General features: G+C 38.8%; 1 protein-coding gene across 2 annotated transcripts in view; it reads left to right on the top strand.

Moving 5' to 3' along the window:
* Positions 1-21490, top strand: part of sipa1l1 (signal-induced proliferation-associated 1 like 1) — a 141167-nt gene that overhangs the window by 48061 nt on the left and 71616 nt on the right. The window lies entirely within an intron of this gene.

The following is a 21490-nucleotide window of genomic DNA, read 5'->3' as shown; positions in this document are numbered from 1 at the left end:
GGCTGTTTACGAACGCTGCCCAGACGCGGCCGAGTCTGTCATTTCGCATCTAGTTCAACATACATGTGAGCTCTATGAGACTCATCAGACGCTACCTACCAACGTAGCATCGTGCGGGCTAGTATTTAGCAACGTCGGCGTCGTTTGTAGCGGCTGTCGGTTGCAGTAAGTTGTTTTTTTTTTTTTTTTTTTTGCTTCTTCCTCTACGCACGTGACATCAGCGCGTTGTCCCGCATTAAAAGTAGTCCGAGCAAAACGTGATGCTTAGAGCTGTCAAAATAAACGATTACTCGAGGTGAATAAAACTACTCGGATCAGTTTTTAAACTCGAGTTACTCGAGTTGCTCGAGTATTCGTTTCAGCTCTACATTGAAGTATGGACAACTAGATGCGTTAGTAAACAGCCGCCATCTTAAAGCAGGAGACTTCCCTAGTAGGCTGTTGTGAACCTTCCAAGCGAACCTATTTAACTTTTTATCTAAAATACTCCTAAATTGACAAAATATTGACTTGAATCTATTTCAAAACAGTTTTAAAACTTTCACATGTCGAAAGTAGACAGAAGGAAAATTATGGAATAACGGGAGCAATTTTAACAGCTTTAACAGTTGATTGGCAAAATTAAATGAATGTAGTTTAAAGCTGCTGATACAGAATAGGGACTTGAGTATTTTATTTACTGTTTTAAAATGTTAACTTGATACTGAAATAGTCGTTTATTTAAACCTGAGATGCTTTTTATACAATTATTGTAACTAATGCACGAAACATTAAAAGCATTACCATCTAATAGCTTGGGGGGGTTTGTGGGATTTTCCACTGAGGTTGTTTGTGTGTTTTGCTTTTTTAAGAGAAGTTACAATAATTTTTGCGCGTTTTACTGACCGACTATGCCATTTCTGTTTGTTATTTATAATGTTTTGTGTTTGTCAGTGAATAAACAGGTCAGTTTCTTGTTACCAACCGTTGTGTGTTGTTCAAACTCACCTAATTCAGCTGGCTAGTTGTTATCAAGAGTACTAAAACCCTTTTCAACAAGAGTCTGACAACTGAGTAAGGAGGCTAAATAACTTTAAACTTTAACACATGCTCAGATAGCAGTGTTTCCCATAGGATTTTTTGAAACTGTGGTGGTGGGCTGCATCGGAGTTGGACAGCCTCACCATGTCGTGCCACGGCAAATTTTTTTTTTTTTCATTATTTTTCCCCCCAAGAAGAACAATAACAAAGATATATTTGAAATATTTCATTAGCTAGGCTAATGTTATAGCTCTCAGCTACGGTACATGTATGTAAAATGCGTAGCTGATTACAGCTACGTTACCCTATGTAATAATGCAACTTTTTTTCTCGTAGCAATAGTACGACTTGCATCTCGTAGTGACTCAGGGTTGGCAACCCAAACTGTTGAAAAAGCCATATTTGACCCCCCCCCCCCCCAAAAAAGAAAACAAACAAAAAAAAAACTGATACATTATGTCTGGAGCAGCAAAAAATTAAAAGCCTTGTACAAGCCTTATAATTATCGATACTAGCTATATTAGCCTACTATAGAAATGACTAAGTTGGCTAGAAATACATAATTAGCCTTCATGATTAAACGTTTATTTTCCCTGCAGTGGATCCTATAGCGCACCACGTGACTACTCTGTTGTACGATGCCACCACGCCAAGTTTAACTTCATTACAATATTAATGAATTGAAAGAATGTTTGTGTCATGTTTGTCCTCCTAGAAATCTTATTAAAACAAAAAATATATTTCCCTCCCTCTTTTTCCATTAAAAAAAAAAAAAAAAAAAAAAAAAGCTCCGAAGCAGCGCTAAAGAGCCGCATGCGGCCCGAGAGCCGCGGGTTTCAGACCACCGTCGTAGTCCTCCTTTTTCCTTTTTATTTGACCCTCATAAGTACTACATTACCACAACAATAACAGTCCTTCTGTCAACTGACCCATTTACAGGACTGGGGGTATTCTAATAGCCGTGTAAAGAGTTTTACTTGATTCGGTGAGAAGGTGAATAGTTTTTTCCCCGTTGTTCGTGAACTAAATTTCCACACAAATGCACATCGAGGTACCATTAACTTAGCAAGTAGAGGTATGAGAGTCATTTTTCGAGTGTCCCAGAGCTCGCGAAACTGGGGGGGAATTTATCAAAGTTTCGTCAGCCGTAATTGTCTGAAGTTGGCGCGCCGGTGTTGTGCCGAAAATTAGCCACTCCCCGCGAAATGTCCCCCCTGACGGGAGCGCCCACACGTCACTCGTACAAACAGCCTTTTCTTACCAATCGATGGACACGGAAACGACGTTCTTGTACCATGAATATGTGTCATTTTACTCTGCTTGAACTAATAAATATTTTACTGTGACCAACGTTTTGAAAATAGAGCAAGGCTTTATTTTGGGCCCCGCCTCTCCGCGCAAGTTCAATCAAAGTTTGCTTTCCGTCCAAGACGGCCGTCCACCGCTCACTTCCGCCGAAAAGTCCGATCCAAACTATTGTAATGCCCCGGATATGGGGAAGAAGGAGAGAAGTCTGTATTTGCTTACCCACTTGATTGTGGTAACAATAATAAAGAAAAACGATAACAAAATAACAGCGGGCTGCTACGACATGCGACCGCTATCTCTCGCTATCTCGCTCGCTCTCCCATTCTTCCTACTCGTTCCCCTTGCGTCTCTTAAGGAGGGGGCCTGCATAGTTACGAACATTACGCTACAATACACAATGAATAGGTGTCCGCTGAACTCGCGGGTAGTAGAGTGGAGTGGGCTACAGCTGTGTAATCGGCTGACTGACGCATCTGATTATTATCTTTTTTTTTTTTCCGGGGGGGGGGGGGGGGGGGGGGCAAACGAGACTGTGGCGGGCCGCCACAGTCTCATTCATTGGTGGGAAACACTGGATAGGCCGGTATCAGCCAGTATCGGTATCGGATCGGAAGTGCAAAACAATATCGGTATCGGATCGGAAGTGCAAAAACCTGGATCGGGACATCCCTAGTTTTAGTTCTGCTTTACTTGGCATATTTGAATAATCGGAATATGGATGCTTGTGAATCTCGAGTCTTCAGCGACCGAATCGCGAATAATCTAAGAATCTGAAATTTTACACACCTTAAAAAGCGCATTAGTAGTAGTAATAGTACTCGTAGTTGTAGTGGCTACGGTTGCGTTATGCATCCACTAGATGGCGCTGCGCCAAAGGGGAGGTCATGCTATGATTAACCTATGTTAATCAATATATAATTGTATGGCGCACTCTCGGCTTTTGAGAACATCGGAGGCTTTTAGGTGTGTCTTGTAGCGCGGAAAATACGGTACTTCTTGAAGAACTTAGAAACACAATTTAAAATGTTCACATTTTCAGTCTCTAAAACCTATGTTGATCTTTAGTTAGATAAGGTCATGTTTTAACGACTGCAGTCTTGATGCTCTTGTGCTTTCTAAAGATGCAGAGGAACGAGAAGTAATTTGTGCAATGTGAGGGTGTCACTGGATTGACTAATTACGTAGAAACGTGGGTAAGTCTCTGAGGAAATTGCATGGAACCTAGTGTTTATCTAACTTTGAGGGATATAATTTGGAAAACGGCCACTCAGGGTGAATTCAACACATTTATCGTAAAAAGAAATTTAGTTGACTTCAACACCACAGAACAGAAACTTTTGCTCACTGAGCCTATATACAGTGGGGCAAATAAGTATTTAGTCAACCACTAATTGTGCAAGTTCTCCCACTTGAAAATATTAGAGAGGCCTGTAATTGTCAACATGAGTAAACCTCAACCATGAGAGACAGAATGTGGAAAAAAAAAAACAGAAAATCACATTGTTTGATTTTTAAAGAATCTATTTTCAAATCATGGTGGAAAATAAGTATTTGGTCAATACCAAAAGTTCATCTCAATACTTTGTTATGTACCCTTTGTTGGCAATAACGGAGGCCAAACATTTTCTGTAACTCTTCACAAGCTTTTCACACACTGTTGCTGGTATTTTGGCCCATTCCTCCATGCGGATCTCCTCTAGAGCAGTGATGTTTTGGGGCTGTCGTTGGGCAACACGGACTTTCAACTCCCTCCACAGATTTTCTATGGGGTTGAGATCTGGAGACTAGCTAGGCCACTCCAGGACCTTGAAATGCTTCTTACGAAGCCACTCCTTTGTTGCCCTGGCTGTGTGTTTGGGATCATTGTCATGCTGAAAGACCCAGCCACGTCTCATCTTCAATGCCCTTGCTGATGGAAGGAGATTTTCACTCAAAATCTCTCGATACATGGCCCCATTCGTTCTTTCCTTTACACATATCAGTCATCCTGGTCCCTTTGCAGAAAAACAGCCCCAAAGCATGATGTTTCCACCCCCATGCTTCACAGTGGGTATGGTGTTCTTCGGATGCAATTCAGTATTCTTTCTCCTCCAAACATGAGAACCTGTGTTTCTACCAAAAAGTTCGATTTTGGTTTCATCTGACCATAACACTTTCTACCAGTCCTCTTCTGGATCATCCAAATGCTCTCTAGCGAACCGCAGACGGGCCTAGATGTGTACTTTCTTCAGTAGGGGGACACGTCTGGCAGTGCAGGATTTAAGTCCCTGGCAGTGCATTGTGTTACTGATAGTAGCCTTTGTTACTGTAGTCCCAGCTATCTGTAGGTCACTCACTAGGTCCCCCCGTGTGGTTCTGGGATTTTTGCTCACCGTTCTTGTTATCATTTTGACGCCATGGGGTGAGATCTTGCATGGAGCCCCAGATCGAGGGATATTATCAGTGGTCTTGTATGTCTTTCATTTTCTAATAATTGCTCCCACAGTTGATTCATTTACACCAAGCGTTTTACCTATTGCAGATTCAGTTTTCCCAACCTACAGGTCTACAATTTTGTCTCTGGTGTCCTTCGACAGCTCTTTGGTCTTGGCCATAGTGGAGTTTGGAGTGTGACTGACTGAGGTTGTGGACAGGTGTCTTTTATACCAATAATGAGTTAAAACAGGTGCCATTAATACAGGTAACGAGTGGAGCCTCGTTAGACCTCTTTGTTAAAGTTAGACCGCTTTGACAGCCAGAAATCTTGCTTGTTTGTAGGTGACCAAATACGTATTTTCCACTCTAATTTGGAAATAAATTCTTTAAAAATCAAACAATTTGATTTTCTTAATTTTTTTCACACATTCTGTCTTTCATGGTTGAGGTTTACCCATGTTGAAAATTACAGACCTCTCTAATCTTTTCCAGTAGGAGATCTTGCACATTTGGTGGTTGACTAAATACTTATTTGCCCCATTGTATACTGTGTTTCTTTTTTTTTTTTTTTTTTTAATTTCTTGGACAAACACTCTCACTTAAATACTGAGTGTGACAGCCTCACCCATTACATATTCAACCTGTCACTTCCTGAAGCAAAATCAGGAAGTCTCTGGAATGTTTCCTGTTGGAATGTGAGCTAGCTTCCTCAGTTGTAGTGCAGTCAGGAAGGAACACCATGAACATATACAGTGGGGAGAACAAGTATTTGATACACTGCCAATGGGTTTTCCCATTGACAGTGTATCAAATACTTCTCCCCACTGTATTTAATGGAATTGGTGACGGCAGCCTCCTAAATAAACTTACTTTCCCCCCACAGTTAATGTTGTACTCTGTACATGTTGTATTATTTTTAACTGTTCTACCTGAGCAAACCCACAATAATCAGGAATTTTGAATCTGAGTAGATGTACTGTATAGTCTGATCTTTGGTAGAAATTTGTAGCACATCCCCTTGGTTCTGTCATAGTCCATTTTATTTATTCCACAACCATTCATCTGCTTTTTATCATTTTGAATACACATGTACTGTATAGTGTAGTGTGCACTACTTCCAGTCCTCCACAGTCCTCTTCCCTTTGCAGTGCTGTTCCAACTGGCATTCCCACGCAGAATGTGCCAGTTTGGAAATTGGTGCCTCGCTTCTGATGTGGTAATCCAACTGAAGATGAATAATTCACCTGCTATTCTTTCTCTGCTTAATTTTCCAATTAGATGTAGACTTCACGAGATCCCAACCTTACCACCCTCTGCAATACGTGAATGAATAGTGTTGTATATAGTTCTTTTGATTTCTTTTTAAACTACTTTAATGTAGATCATCAATCATGAATGCATAATCTTTCCCTCCATTTTCGTCCACTATGTTCTACCCGCATTGCCTTGTTATTCTTTTTTTCTCAAGTCCATATCTCATGTTCTCTGCGCAGTATCTGCCCATCTCAATGTTAATTACACCAAAGCTTCTTTTCTCTATTATTCACCGCTCAGTACTGCTATTTCTGTCGTCCTCTGTACCATGCCTGATTTAGCTGTTAGCTGTAAGGGTCTGCATTGGCTGTTGAAATGAGGGGAGGTGTGTGCGTAGGGGGGTGCATGTACTGGATCCCAATGCAACAACAAACGGCTGTTAAGCGTCACCTGATTGGCACAGATTAGAGGGCTCTTTGGTAGCAGTGTGGAGGAGGCTCTTGCAGAGATCCAGCTTCATTACTGCTCAAAGAGCACAACTGACTGATGAATGCGTCCGTCTTATATTTGATCAGTTTGATGGATATCCTTTTGATTGTAATTCGATGCATGATTTTGTCACTCGCACATAATTTTAAACATATTAGCCTATAAAATTACGTGAAATGTAATTCCTTTTGGTAAGGGATTCGATAAATGTATTAAATTAAGATACCTCAACAACTTCTTTATTATGTGACATGTGGTTTGCTTGCTAAGCTTTATCATTATAACTCAAATTTAGTGGCACAGTTTGACAGAAGCAGGCATATCTTTTAATAGGTTTGTCAAAGGGTGCACTAGACCAGTCTTTTTAATTACATTACATGCTGTTACAAGCCAAACCAAATGAAGCCATTTGGACATTACTTACCTTGCCTGGTGGTGACCAATTCTATCTCTATATTTTCCAGGATGAAATAATGATTGCAAGTTGTTTGATCAGAAATGTAATATAGGACTGCAGCTATCGATTATGTTAGTAGTCGATTAATCGATGAACTAGTTAGTTTGAAGAATCGAGTAATCGGGTAAGGAAAATAAAAAATTAAAATACCTTAGCTGAGCCTCAAACGGTACAAAAAATAAATAAGAATCTAGGTACAACAAAAGAACAATTGGCTAACTTACATTGAAAAAAAGTCCGCTAGCTTAAATGTATTAAAATACTAACATTTTTTTTATTTATACAATGCTCTAAACAAATTGTTCAGACACATATTCCAACAAAAATTGGCTAAATATACCTTTAAACTAAATTACGAATGCATTAAAAAAAACATAAGCTCAAACAAAAACTCGGCTTATGTTGGTCTTAACAGGGAGCTGATGGATTCAGCCATGTGAATGAGGGAGACTAGCGGGCAATGTATTTACCCAAATCAATAAAACTAAAGGCAAACACTTTCAAAACAAACCATTACAACGCCACTTTAATTAAATGAATACTCGAAGCAGCAAAACTTAATTCGAATATTTTTTTCTAATCGAAAAGTCGAGTTAATCGAATATAGGTTGCAGCACTAATGTGATAACATCATTGTCAACACATGGCGGAGAAAATAATGAAGTAATGAACACAATAATGCAATGAAATTAAGTAACACAAAATTTACACCAGCAGTTACATAAGTAAGCAGATTATTTTTTTACTCTTGTTAAAAAGTTTAAAAGCCATCTGACAGGATTCATTTTTGCATCTTTGGAGGTTAAAAACAATTTTTACACTTGTATTAGTTAGAAAATAAACGATCAATTTCTTACAAATTAATGAACAGATGATAAAGGTTTAATAATATTGATAGTTTGTGCCATTTTAATTTAGAACTAACAAATTTGACATCCTCTCATCCTCATCACATTTTCCACTAACAGATATTTGAAAGTTTAGAAAAAATTCATCTTTTCCCAAATGTCAATGCTCATTTTTCTCCTACTGTGAAGCACAGGGAAGATGAGGCTAACCAATACTTAAGCAATTTCACACACCAGAGGAAAGACAACAGCTGCGTCCAAAAGGCCCATCTTTAGGTTTCAGTCACCCATATAGACCAGACCCCACGTCACACATCTAAGCTCTGCAGGAAGCAGTTGGAAAAAAAATAGCACATTTATCTTTCCACACAATTACACTTTCACTTTGAAAAGCTCTAAGCCGAAACGCTGTCACTTGGGTCGTCTCCTGCTTTGCAGTTTTCAAAGAGAATAATGTTTGATTTATTTTCCGCCCGTCCTTATCGTCTTCTATTTCCTTTCCTGCATTTAGACAAGCTAAGATAACCCGATGTGTGGTTTTAGGTGGTTGTAACTTTTAAAACAAGTTATTTTTTCTACTTGACATTAGATGGTTGGTTGAAATATCTTTTTCTAACAAGTTTCAAGTAGAGTTGTCCGATAATGATTTTTTTTTAACCAACATTCTCCAACTCCAAAAATCCGATACCTTTTACCAAACTGATACTGATATATGCGGTCATGGACTTAACATATTATGGCCAATTGCCCCACTGGATGCTTTAATATTAATGTTCACAAAACAAATCCCAAACATCTTAATTTTGAGACATCTAGTGGTAACCATAACTGCTGTGCTAAGCTGTGACCAGCCCTTGTACAAAGGCAGAAGACTACATTCTCTTTGAAGGCAACATGCATATTTGGCCAAAGCCGATATCGATATTATTCGATATCATTTTAAAATGTTTGGTGTGTGCAGTGATTAGTAATAAAAACACATTTAAAAAAAAGTTTTCTGTAAAATTGTGATGTAGTACTGGGTAGGGGTGTAAAGGTGCACAAAAATCTCGGTTCGGTTTTGAGGTCACGATTCGGTTCATTTTCGGTACAGTAAGAAAGCAAAATGCAAAATATAAATGTGCTAGTTGTTTATTACACACTTTTGTGCTTTCAACAGTAGGAACATTAGCAAATACAAAAGACTTTAACGCCCGCGTTTCGCTGCGTTCTCGCGGCGGCCACATTGTCGCACCGTTGACGTTTCTGGGTTATATACTGTCCTACCGTGTTGGTTCTCATTATAGTAGAGAAGACAGAGTAAATATAATCTACACAAAGAAACTGTAACCCGATTGACTCACAGCCGCGAAAAGTAAGGGTTACATTACGTCAGAAACTCGTTCCGAACCGAGCACCCCGTACCGAAACGATTCAATACAAATACACGTACCGTTACACCATTAGTACTGGGATGGGGGAACCCAAAGGGGTTGCAACAGCCCTGTGTCCGCTGGAAGAGCGGAAAACACTTGCTTTACCTTTCTTTACCTGTCAATGAAGTGTATTGCCACAAAACATACACATTAGGGAAAACACAGAAGGACACGGACACTTATTTCAGCCTGTGACTAAATAATGTAGGTCCGACACATACGTAATAGGAGTGTGCCATCTTAGGCACCCCACGATTCGATTCGATTACGATTCAGGCTGCTACGATTTGATTTTTGAACGATGATCATGGTTATCACTAGAGGTGTGCAAAATTTCCGATTCTTAGATTATTCGCGATTCGGCTGTGGAAGATTCGAGAACGATTCACAAACATCCAAATTCCGATTACTGAAATATGCCAAGTAAAGCGGAAGTACAACACACTCAGCGCGCCGCGCGGTCAATGAGGAACGGAGCAAGAGTAGCTAAACATCATGCTTCTCATTACCCGGCCCCTCGGGTAATGCCAATGCTCAACTCACGGCTCTCGCTCAACTCATGCCACGAGATAAAAAAACACAACAACATACCTGACTGCTGCCAAAAAGCTGCTACAAAGTACATCCACATAATGTTACGGTAGATATCATTTATATAGGACTAGATGCAATATAGATTCGGTAGCGTTAGCAGCACACCCACAAAAAGCTAGATGCGGGCGTTAGTAAAAGGCCGCCATCTTAAAGCAGTACACTTCCCTGCAAGGCTGTTGTAGCGAACCTTCCAAGCAAACCTAATTAACTTTTTATCTAAAATACTCCTAAATCGGTAAAATATTGACTTGAATCTATCTTTAAAATAGTTTTAAAACTTTCACATGTCGAAAGTAGACAAAAGGGAAATTATGGAATAATGGGAGCGATTTTAACAACTTTACAGTTGATTCACAACATTAAATTAATTGAATGTAATTTAAAGCGGCTGATACAGAATGGGGACTGGAGTTTTTTATTTACTGTTATTTTTGTATATTTGTTTACTGCTATATGTTAACTTGATACTGAAATAGTAGTTTGGTTTAGCCTGAGAGTATTTTTGAACAATTTTGGAACTAATGTACAAAACGTTAAAAAAAAAAGGAGGGGGGGTGCATCAATAATCGTTTTATAATCGAATCGGAGCCTCTGAATCATAATCGAATCGTTAGGTGCCCAAAGATTCCCAGCTCTAGTTATCACGATTATCGATGCATCGTACATTACTAATTAATAAAGTAGCCAAACAAATTTATGTCCATTATTTATTTAAAATATCCTAATGATTCAACTGGAACGATGGAAACATGCCCATACATCAAAAAGCAGCCCTTAAGCTGCCCTTTTATTTTATTTTATTTTTTTACAAGAAAGTGCAAAAACATTACCTATTTCAAAGGCAGTACTTATTTCTCTCAACAATACAATAAAATTTACACACGTGGAATGAATACCACATTTTTACACATTCTGCATATGAAATACACGTTAGCGAATTATCTAATTAGCTTAGCGCTCTGCGCTAACTTTTAACATCTCAAAAAACAACAATAAAGGCTAAACATTACAAGAGGGTTCGTGTACTTACTTCTTACAGACGCACACGGGTCTTAGCAACACACTCAGGATATTTTTCAATTGACATGACTTGAAAATACTGCTGGACAACTGAAAGACAAGGAGCAACGAACTATCTCTCTTCCCCTCTCGCGCTAAAAAATAACTTGCCCACATAAGCGCAACCGCCGGGTGACTCCCTGTCTCATACACAAATTTATTTTCCAGTCTTTTGAAAAGGAGTAAATCTCTCGCTCAGTAACCGGCAGCATCTATCATAACGTTGTGCGTGTGTCCGTTAAAGGTGCCCGGGCGGCAGACGTGTCTTGAACTTCGTTCCGCTACGAGCGGCTGTCATAAAGTTATTAGGGAAAATCATCGGTTTTGAACCTTTATGAATCGTAATCGAATCGTCACGAGTCGAATCGTGATGTATCTACTAATCGATTTTTTGGAACTCCCTTACTATGTATGTATGTGAAAATAAAGTTATCCGCTTCTCGCCCCTGAAGCAGCGTAATAGGAGCTTTCACCAAGGAGCAGCAAACTCGACTGGGCTCACCTGGCAGTGCATGCAAGGGGAGTTGCTATCACATACCTGGGTATAGTGAGGCACGGGAATGGGTGTATGAAAAAAATTGGTATTTGCCTCAGTTAATGGCTTTACCAAATGGAATCAATTCAACACTTAGCCACTTCAAATTTCGAAAGAAAAAATACCACCACATAAGGGCTGAACACACTAATGTCGATATTATCGTCTACCTGATAATGTCTGACAAATGTAATTTCAAGGTTTAAGTCACTTCGTAAAGCAAATAAATACTAACCGTTTAACCGACTTGACTTTATTTGAAACAACACACAGTGTGTGTGCAGTGATTAGCAATAAAAACACATTTTAAAAATACTGTTTTTTTGGTGACATTGTGGGATAGTATTGGGATGGGGGGACCCAAACACTTTTCATCTTTGTGGCACCCAAAGGGGTTGCAACAACCCTGTGTACGCTGGAAAAACGGAAAACACTTGCTTGACCTTTACCTGTCAATCATGTGTTTGGCCACACAACAGAGGAACATCAGGGAAAACACAGAAGGACATGTACAGTTATTTCAGCCTGTGATTAAATAACGTAGGTCTGACACATCAGACTTCACATTTCAAATAAAACATTAAAAAAACAGTGTTATTGTTTTAAACATAGTTTACTTTAGTGGTAAAATAGGGCTACTCATAGTTATAATTTTCAAGTAACTTGTAATTGCACCAGGCAGCCTCCAATGGCATGAATATGCTTCATTACTAATAGAACTGGGCAGCAGACCACCAATGATAGATAGCCAAAGTCATACTTCGGCTTGTTTTAGCCACGGCCTAAAAAAATCCAACAACTGAGTTGTTAAAAGCTAAACATCTAAATTACTGTAATTAGGGTATCCGTGGGGTCTCAAAAAGTCTAAAACTGTCTTAAATCCAACAATTTGAATTTAAGGCGTTAAAATGCCTCAAATTCTCCTAAAATCTCAGAAAAGGTCTTGAATACGATTTTGGAAGTTTTTTTTTTTTTTTTTTTTTGGGAACATGCGTAAACCTCAGTCTCGCTTTTGAATGTTTCGATTTTTGAGGACACCAAAACGTAACTTAGAGGCGGAATTACCTATGCCGCCCGCTCATTTTCCTTCAAGTCTTTTTTACGTTTTGTTTGCCGGCATCGATGAGAAATCTGTCTTAAACTGTATTCAATATGGTCTTAAAAAGTCTTAAATTTGGCCTGTTGAAACCTGCACAGACCCTGGTAATGTAATCTTTGGACTATAAGGCACACACACAACATTTGACAAGAAACTGTATTAGTTCAAATATTAGCCTCACTGGTCTATACGCTGCAAATGTCTACATTGTATTATGGGATATTTACATGTAGATCATAAAAATCCATAAATAAACTGCACTGTCATGTTAGAAATTCTTGTTGATTTTTTAGGGGCTGTGTGATGTCTCATTATCGCAGAATGCATCAGAAATTGTACCTTATCTTGACAGTAAATTGCACTAACAGTCCCTCAGAGATGAAGACAATACTTGGCTAGACTGAAATTGACTCACCAGTTTGAGTGGGAATGTCATTTTGATGAGACAGGTGTAGGACTGACAGAGTAATGACACATTCTTGTTCTTTGTTGAATAATTCTTCATTTCTATTATAATTCAAAATTGGCACTTCACCTTGTAGCGTTTTGAGGATTTGCAATTATTTACTGAATACTACGGGTGCAAGATATCTATTTTTTGAAACCGATATCGATAACGTCCTGCTCATCAAGGCCCATACCGATACGATAACCGATAATATATATATGATTTTTAAATGTATATCCACCTGAGTTTTTGAACACCTGTAGGTCAAAAATACTAGTGGTGGATTCAGCATGGAGTTGCCTTTGACCTAACCAGAATTTTCATGATGACATGAACATTATTATAATGAACAAAACAAAGAAAAGAACAATTTTGACTTCAAATAAAGGGCCCATATTTATTTTTTCAAATAAATTGATTTTGATTGACTCAAATTATATCAGTCAATATCATTGATGATGTGTTCCCCTTAACAATGATCACTGAACTAAAACAAACACAAACCCAACAGGTATTGTAATAACCAAATCGCCTCTCAAGAACTTGTAAACATAACACTGTAAAATGCAAACATTTGCTAATTGCCATAGTATAGTTCATCACTCAGTGATGGAAAAATACAGCCTCTAGAACAGTAACAAAACTTTGCATACTGGGAAAATCGGAGTGGAAACAAATGCGCACACATCCCAATCCACCGACACGGTGCCAAAAACTATTATATATTATCGGGCCAATTAATAATGTTATTGGATTTATTGGGATGATGTCATAATTCCTATTATCGGACCGATAATTATCGTGCACCTCTACTGAATATTGGGTGTGCCATCTTAGGCGACGTTCATACTCCAGGTCTTAATGCACGAATCTGATTTTTTCGTGTTTTTCCGACTCGAGTGAGGCATTAATTTGACGGTCTGAATGTGACAAGTCGCATAGAACTGGACCATTTCAAATCCGATCTGGGTCACTTTCGTATGTTGTTCAAATCCGATCTGGGCCACATTTTTCCAGGCCGCCGCGGCGGTCTGCACTGTCCAGTCTCTCAAATCGGAATTCATGCAGCAATTACGTCATCAAAAAGTGAGAGAGACGCTACGGTAGCGGTGCAGCTGTGCATTATTTGCGCCTAGCTTGCCTTGAACACGGCTTTTTAGGAAGGGCCGGGCTTGACAACAGTGATTAAAAAAAATAATAAAAAAGGTTTGAGGATAAGCCTGAGAATGATTGGTTTTCTGTCTGCTCCATATAAGCAATATTTCAACATTGCTTACACGGCCGATAGTCGGGGCAAACATGTGACATGCACGGACAGTGCGTGCATGCTATCGATCCATATACTTTGAATATAAGCCTAGACGGGAATTATTTATGTCTTTTATTTGTGTCCTCTTTTTAAAAAGCAAAATATGATATCCCTGGAATGACGGAAGACAGCCAGCATGTGTGGTCATTTGTTTTGATGCTTCTGTGCATGCGGGTCTTCTTGCTCAGCGCGTGTCGGACTGTGAATTAGAGCGCATGCGTAATACTTGAATGGTCTCAATGGACAACGGCAGTCTGAACGGGCACGCCAAAAAAAACGGATATGATAAAAAATCGGATTTGTGCATTAAGACCTGTAGTATGAACCTAGCCTTACGCACCCCACGATTCGAAGAAGAAAGCCTTGTTGTTTGAACTTTTTTTAGCCATGTACAAAGATCATGTGCGTGTCTTAGTAGGTTTTTTTGTGAATGAATGTTCTCGAGACTAGGGCTGTCCCAAACAACTAATTTTCTCCCGATTAGTCAGACGACTATTTTTACGATTAGTCAACTAATCTAATAATTTAAAAAATAATCTTTTTTTTTTAAAACTAATTTAGATATGAAATTTTTGTTGACGCTTATCAATCCACAAAAAGATTTTGGAACACTTAAATTATTTGTTGTAGTACAAATAAGCACGTAAATAACAATAATAAATCACAAATAAACAATGATTTCAAATGCTGATAGAATTAACTAGTGCAAAAAAAATGGAATGTAAACAAATTCAGAACACTGACTTCGCCTTTCCAACATGATTCAAAACAATTCTTAAAAAAACACCTAGCATTAATATTATATTATAGTACTATACATAATATTATTATAATAATTATTCATTGCCAATCAGGTTTTTCATAAATGGTGTCATTTTAAAGGTATTCTTAGTGTAGAATCTGAATTCTGAAGTATGTGGGATTAACTCCAGAAATCGTTTATATGACTAACATGACATGCTTTTATTTTGAAACGTTCACCGGAAGTACGTTTGCTAAACGGCTAACTTTAGCTTTATGCTCCGCAAAAAAGCACTTTTTGTCATTGCGTGTAGTGTAATATTTTTTTTTCTTCATTTTTTCGTTTGCAAATGCTGTTAACCAGCGATTTTTCATGTTTGAAGTGTCACCTTTTAACCGCAACAAGTTTGCTTTCACGAGACAACTGCCAATGTCTTATAGCAGGCTAAAGTAAGATGCCCCCCCCCCCCCCCCCATTCACCTCAGTGTAGCAGTGCTAACGTTACAGTGTTTAATATAGATGTGTTTTGTTATTTTGTATATGTGAACTTTAATTCTACAGCGTGTTGATAAGAGAAAGGAACTGGAGTCTCATATGCCATCAGCACGCACGCACCAATGTATGCACGCACGCGCGCAGCGATAAAGAGCAGCCGTGAAAATTACCGCCCTCATTTTTATTTGCCGTGCGATAAATGGACTCATTGCACATTGCGACAACTTCAATAAAACATGTCGTCAGTTAGTTAGTTAGATGGACTTACAATCTGGGTGACGGCGCTTTTGGTGTTTATTCACGGCCGAAGTGCTGCCAAGCTTGGCATTGAAGAGACAGGACACAAGAGTGTACCCTCCTTTGTTTCTTTGAAATAAGTAAATGTTTTGGACACTCTGGTGTGCTTTTTTGGCTTTGTGCCGCTTTCCCCGCTTGCATACAGAGCGTCCGACATTCTGAACTTTCCACGCATATATTTTTCAACCCTTCCTTAACCGCCGACGGGATGTTGTGCTTGTCGACGGATTTACGTCATCGATGACGTCGACTATGTCGACTAGTCGGGACAGCTCTAGACGTTTGTATATGTGAGTATTCAGTATTTTACCGGGTAAGATGCTAATTTTCGTGAGTGTTTGAATGACTTCTTCTAATGTACCTTATAAGAAAATTGCTAACAGGGTTTTAAAAAAAAAACAAGAATTATTTAGTTCACAGTAGGGTATGTTTAAATTTCTTCGATCTAAATTTTAAAATCGCCCAACCCTATGTTGAATATAGATCTTTGCTTGTGAATTTTCAATTGTACTGTAGTTCACTGCTCGACTTCATGTGCCGTCTTGATTCCCCCACCCCCCACCCCCTCCCTGTTATTGTTTCCTGTCGACCAGTCATCAAGTGTTGTGAATCATTGCACTAGATGCATTGATGCCCATACTGGCACAACCTTGGATAGCAGCCAAACACAATAAAAGCATGCGTAAGGAGTTACATCACTGCGATACAGATGAGACACGAGTGTCTACATATTGTTTTTGTTTGAGCTTAGCTTATTCTAGGGCAGACATGTCCAAAGTCCGGCCCGGGGGCCAAATGCAGCCCGTGGCCAAATTTCATCAGGCCCCCAGCCTCTGTCATAAAATCAATAACGTCTGACCCGCACACAGACTTAATAAATTGGTCAGCAGTACTGCTACCAGCATATGAAGTAGCTTACACACTAAATGCTGCTCCTCATTTACCCACTAAAAGGCAGCAGCACTCTAAGCAACATTACGCCATGTGACACTTTACTCCTAATTTTCTAAAATGGCAACAATTAACAAAAAAAAGTTGACTGAGACGGCTGACGCTTCAAGATTGGACTATTTCTTTACTAAAATACGCAACAACTGTGTCTGCTTCATTTGCAAAGAGACAGTCGCTGTTTTAAAGAGCTCAATGTGAGGTGATATTACCAAACAAGACACGCTAACATGTACGACAAGATTACCGGGAAGATACATAGTGAGAAATTGAAGCAACTTGAGGCTAGTTTAATTTCACAGCAGCAGTATTTCGCAAGAGCCCGAGAATCAAAAGAGAACGCTACAAACGCTAGTTGCGAGATTGTTGAAATTATTAATTTAAAAAAAAAAAAATAATAAAGCAAATGTGACACACAGGATGGCTTGCTAAAATTTGCATATATATATGTTGTTCTACGTACTGTACATCAGCCAAGGTCGGCCCCCCACATTTTTACCACACCAAATCTGGCCCCCTTTGCAAAAAGTTTGGACACCCCTGTTCTAGGGTTTAGGGAGATATGGCCCAAACATTAAACTTCGAACACTGTAATGACATTAAAACTGTCGAAAGTGACCTTTCAAATTCAACATTTTATAAAAATACAACAACAACAAGAAATTGTTCCTTACATTCTATTTAACACTTATCCCCACTATCCTAAAGGACTTCGGGCAAGAAGCAGGGTACACTACACCTTTAAGTGGTCAAAATCTAGAATATAGTGTTCTGGGCATATGATGGAGTGATTGTTAAAATTGACAAGGAAAATACAGACTGTCTTAGGAGTGGGAACCTCTTGGTACCTCACGATACGATACGATTTGCGATACAAAGCTAATGATAACGATGATCTGACGATATGGTGATACAACGATTATTGATACATTGGTCAGAAAATCATTCTAGGATATTCTACAAACAACTAATAAACAGAAAAAACAAGCTTCTGCTGTGAATTGGAATGAGTTCATCACTAGTAGACGTCCAATCCATTTGAACTGGAACTCCCACTTCAAACAGATTGAACGTCTATGGCCGGTAGTCGCAGCCAATGCCAGGTAATTAGGTAATTTTGGGCCATTTAAGGTCATTTACCTGTTGATTTTCAGTTACTTCCTGTTGATTTTGGGGTATTTTATGGGTCACTTCCTGTTTATTTTGAGTTACAGAACAGGAAGTGACCTGGGAATACCCACATGAATAGGCAGTGACCCAAACTCAACAGGAAATGACCTGTAAATGCCCTAAAATGAACAACAAGTGACCTGTAAATGCCCCGAAAATCGGACAGAATGACTGTGAATGCTCTGGATTCGAAAGAACGAACGTTCCCAGTCTAAATGGAATGGGCGTCGAGCACCGTCAATGCAGCCTTAGAGTTAACTGAGACACTATTATGGTGGAAGATTTTGGCAGCAACTTGTTGGTTCATTTTTTGTTATTTTTTTAGACATTGACACCTTTTCAAAACGATATCTCGATTCTTGGCCAGGAGCATTTCGAGAACCTTTTGGGATACAAAGTATCACGATATATCACCATTTCGATAATTTGTCACACCACTAGTCTGTCTACAGACAGAAGTTGTAGGCATTGTATGTCTCAATGTTACCTATTGATGGAGAGGTATTTCACGCCTTAAGTATTACTTTACAATTCCAAGTCACTGGTCAAACTTTCGTAAACCAACTCACTTGGTTTCCTGAAATGTCTTTAAAGTATGCATGTCCCCAGGCTACAGAAGCTGCTTGAGGGTGGAAAAAAAGAGCCCCTAACTAAATGATTTATCTATTGAATCAATGAATTACTCAGAACTACATTATAGGCTTTTAGCAAGTGCACATTGACTGCCAGACCAATGGACTTTATTTCAGTATTGCTAATGTTTTGTGTACACTGCACTCTTGGAAATAGTAACATGATATTTCACATACTGACTAATCAGATCAAAGGATTATTTTAATATATTTGAAGCATTTCAAAATGATATCATCTCCGGCTCTTTCCTGAAAGCCATATTTAGCATATCAAATGATTCCGGTACTCATCTCGCACTCATGCACCATACGTTTACCAACACCTGGCAGAAAATGGAAAGTCCTTACCTTTGAGGTTGTAGCTCCCAGCTTCAAACACTGTTTAATGCCAAACCGCTGCTAAAACACAACCATCTGAAGAAGTCTACAATAGAGAAGAGAGGGGATACTTGGGCCTGGAGATGGTATTGTTAGACATTCAATATATATGTTACTTATTGTGTGGCTCAGTCGTTTTCTTCAGGTGCTTTTTTCTATTGTAAAAAATGTGAAAAATGCAGTGGTACTTTAAAGTTAATAGGTTGTCCCATTTCTAGAGCTTGAGCATGTATGTTAAAATAGATATGAATTGCTCAGTTGTGAATCGATTTTCAAACGCCTCGGTTTTTCATATACGTACATTAAATGCATACTTAAAAACATTTTTCCCCCAACACCAAGCCTGACTCATTGGCACTTTAATACGGTTTGTAATACCAAAGTGTTTTAAATCTGTCAATAACTTAGAAAGTTGAAATTAGCGCTGCAACGATTAATCAATTAACTCGAATAATTCGATTAGAAAAAAGCTTTGAATCTAATTTTTCTGCAATTGAGGATTCGTTCAATTACAGTGGCGCCGTATTGGTTTGTTTTGAAAGTGTTTGCATTTATTGATTTGGGCGGATACACTGCCCTGTAGTGTCAACAATGAATATGATATAACTCATCTAACATTGTTGGATCCAGCTCGTCCCTGGTAAGACCAACATAGGGTTGTAAGTTATTGTTCGAGCTAATATGATTGGTTAGACATTCGTGATTTAGTTTGGAGGTATATTTATCAGTTGTTTTGTTTGGAATATGTGTTTGGCCGATTTGTTAAGAGCACTGTACAAAAAAAAATAAAAATACAAATAAAATATATATTATAGCTTTTAAGCTAGCAGACTTTTGCTATGCAAGTTAGCCAATTATCCTTTTGCTGTACATAGATTCTCATTTATTTATTTTTTATATCGTTTGAGGCTTAGCTCAGGTGTTTAAATTTTTTAATGAAAGTGTAATTATGCATAGTTGGAAGAAACACTCAGGAATTTTATTTTGTATTCGCATTTAATGCTCTTTTGAAAATGCAATCTTAGCAAGCCAAAATATATATTATTGTAATTATCTCCTATAAAATGTTTGTAATACGATTACAAGATTATTCAAACTAAATAATTAATAGATTAAGTGATTAATTAAATGGCTGCAGCCCAAATTGAGATTGTTAGTGAAGAAAATCACCCAATATACATCTGCTACAAGAGTCCGCCAGAATTCCCCTGCCAGTTAATTACACCGCCAACTCTGCCTTTAGACATCTATCCTTAGGGATGGGTTCGATCCGATCCAGTATTGGTATCGGGCTTCGATACTGATGTAAATCGGCAATCAGGAATTTCCGGTCCAACCTCTGGAGATTTCTGATTCATAAGCATGTGTGTCTGCCATGCTGTTGCTGAAAAGGCTGCCTGCTCTGCAACTGTGGTGTGGACTTCCTCAATGAAGGTCTTTTCAGTTCAGGAAGTCCGTTCCACATCTCAACTCAAGCCTTTTGGGACTTACAGTAAATGAATACTTTTGTACATAACATATACTGGACTGTCTCAGAAAATTAGAATACACAATATTCTAATTTTCTGAGACAGTCCTGTACATTAATCCACCATTTAAAGCAGGGGTGTCCAAACTTTTTGCAAAGGGGACCAGATTTGGCGTGGTAAAAATGTGGGGGGCCGACCTTGGCTGACGTCCTTTACATAGAACAATATACAGGACTGTCTCAGAAAATTAGAATATTGTGTATTCTAATTTCCTGAGACAGTCCAGTATGTCTGTAGAGCCGTAACTCACCTTTCCAAGCACAAGATAGATTCCTGCCGAATTTTCGTGGACGAGGACCTGTTTCACCCAACCAGCAACGAAGTATTTATAAGCCTCCAAGCTCTTAAAGTTTTTCAAACTCTCGTGAGAATAGGCTGATTTTGTGTGGACAAGATAGTTGTAAATATCAGGGTAGCTAGCAGATGTCAGGCAAATACGGCGGAGACAGCGGGTCGAAAAACATCGATTTAGGCATCAAATATGGATCTGGTGAATGGATAAACTGAAGCTTTTCCACATAACGCCTTATATGCAACGCATCAAGTGAGTTTACGGCATCCGAAAGCACCGGGTCTTCCATGAAATGCATTATAAATTGCTCGATCAATTGAGACCATTGATAATACAGACACAAAATGACGGACAAGGAGGCGGAACCATACAGCGAGCACGTGATTTTGTGACGTCGGTGGGTAGGGTCTGTTGCCACTTCTGGGAGATAATTGGATGAAACTTTGCCCATCAAAATCAAATCATGAGGTTTGGCATGGCCTCTTTGCCATTTTTGGCCCTTTGAAAATGGCTGACCAAACGCAACAACAACAACAAAAAAAGATAACGTAAAATTCTCATTTCTCATTAAAAACACATTAACATTAAAAATAACCAATAAAAGCATGACATATCCCCAACCAAAAAAATGCACTTTGTTCTGGTGTTTGATTAGAGTAAAAATCAGCGCAGAGTTTTTTCCCAGTGGAAAAAATGTGGGTCTGAAGGAGTTAAGCTTAGGTTTAAAAATAACAAAATCTTCAGCCTTGTTGTCAAA

Source organism: Corythoichthys intestinalis, chromosome 19, assembly GCF_030265065.1.
Source record: "Corythoichthys intestinalis isolate RoL2023-P3 chromosome 19, ASM3026506v1, whole genome shotgun sequence".
Taxonomy (NCBI): domain Eukaryota; kingdom Metazoa; phylum Chordata; class Actinopteri; order Syngnathiformes; family Syngnathidae; genus Corythoichthys; species Corythoichthys intestinalis.
This window is presented reverse-complemented; position numbering and strand designations above follow the sequence as displayed.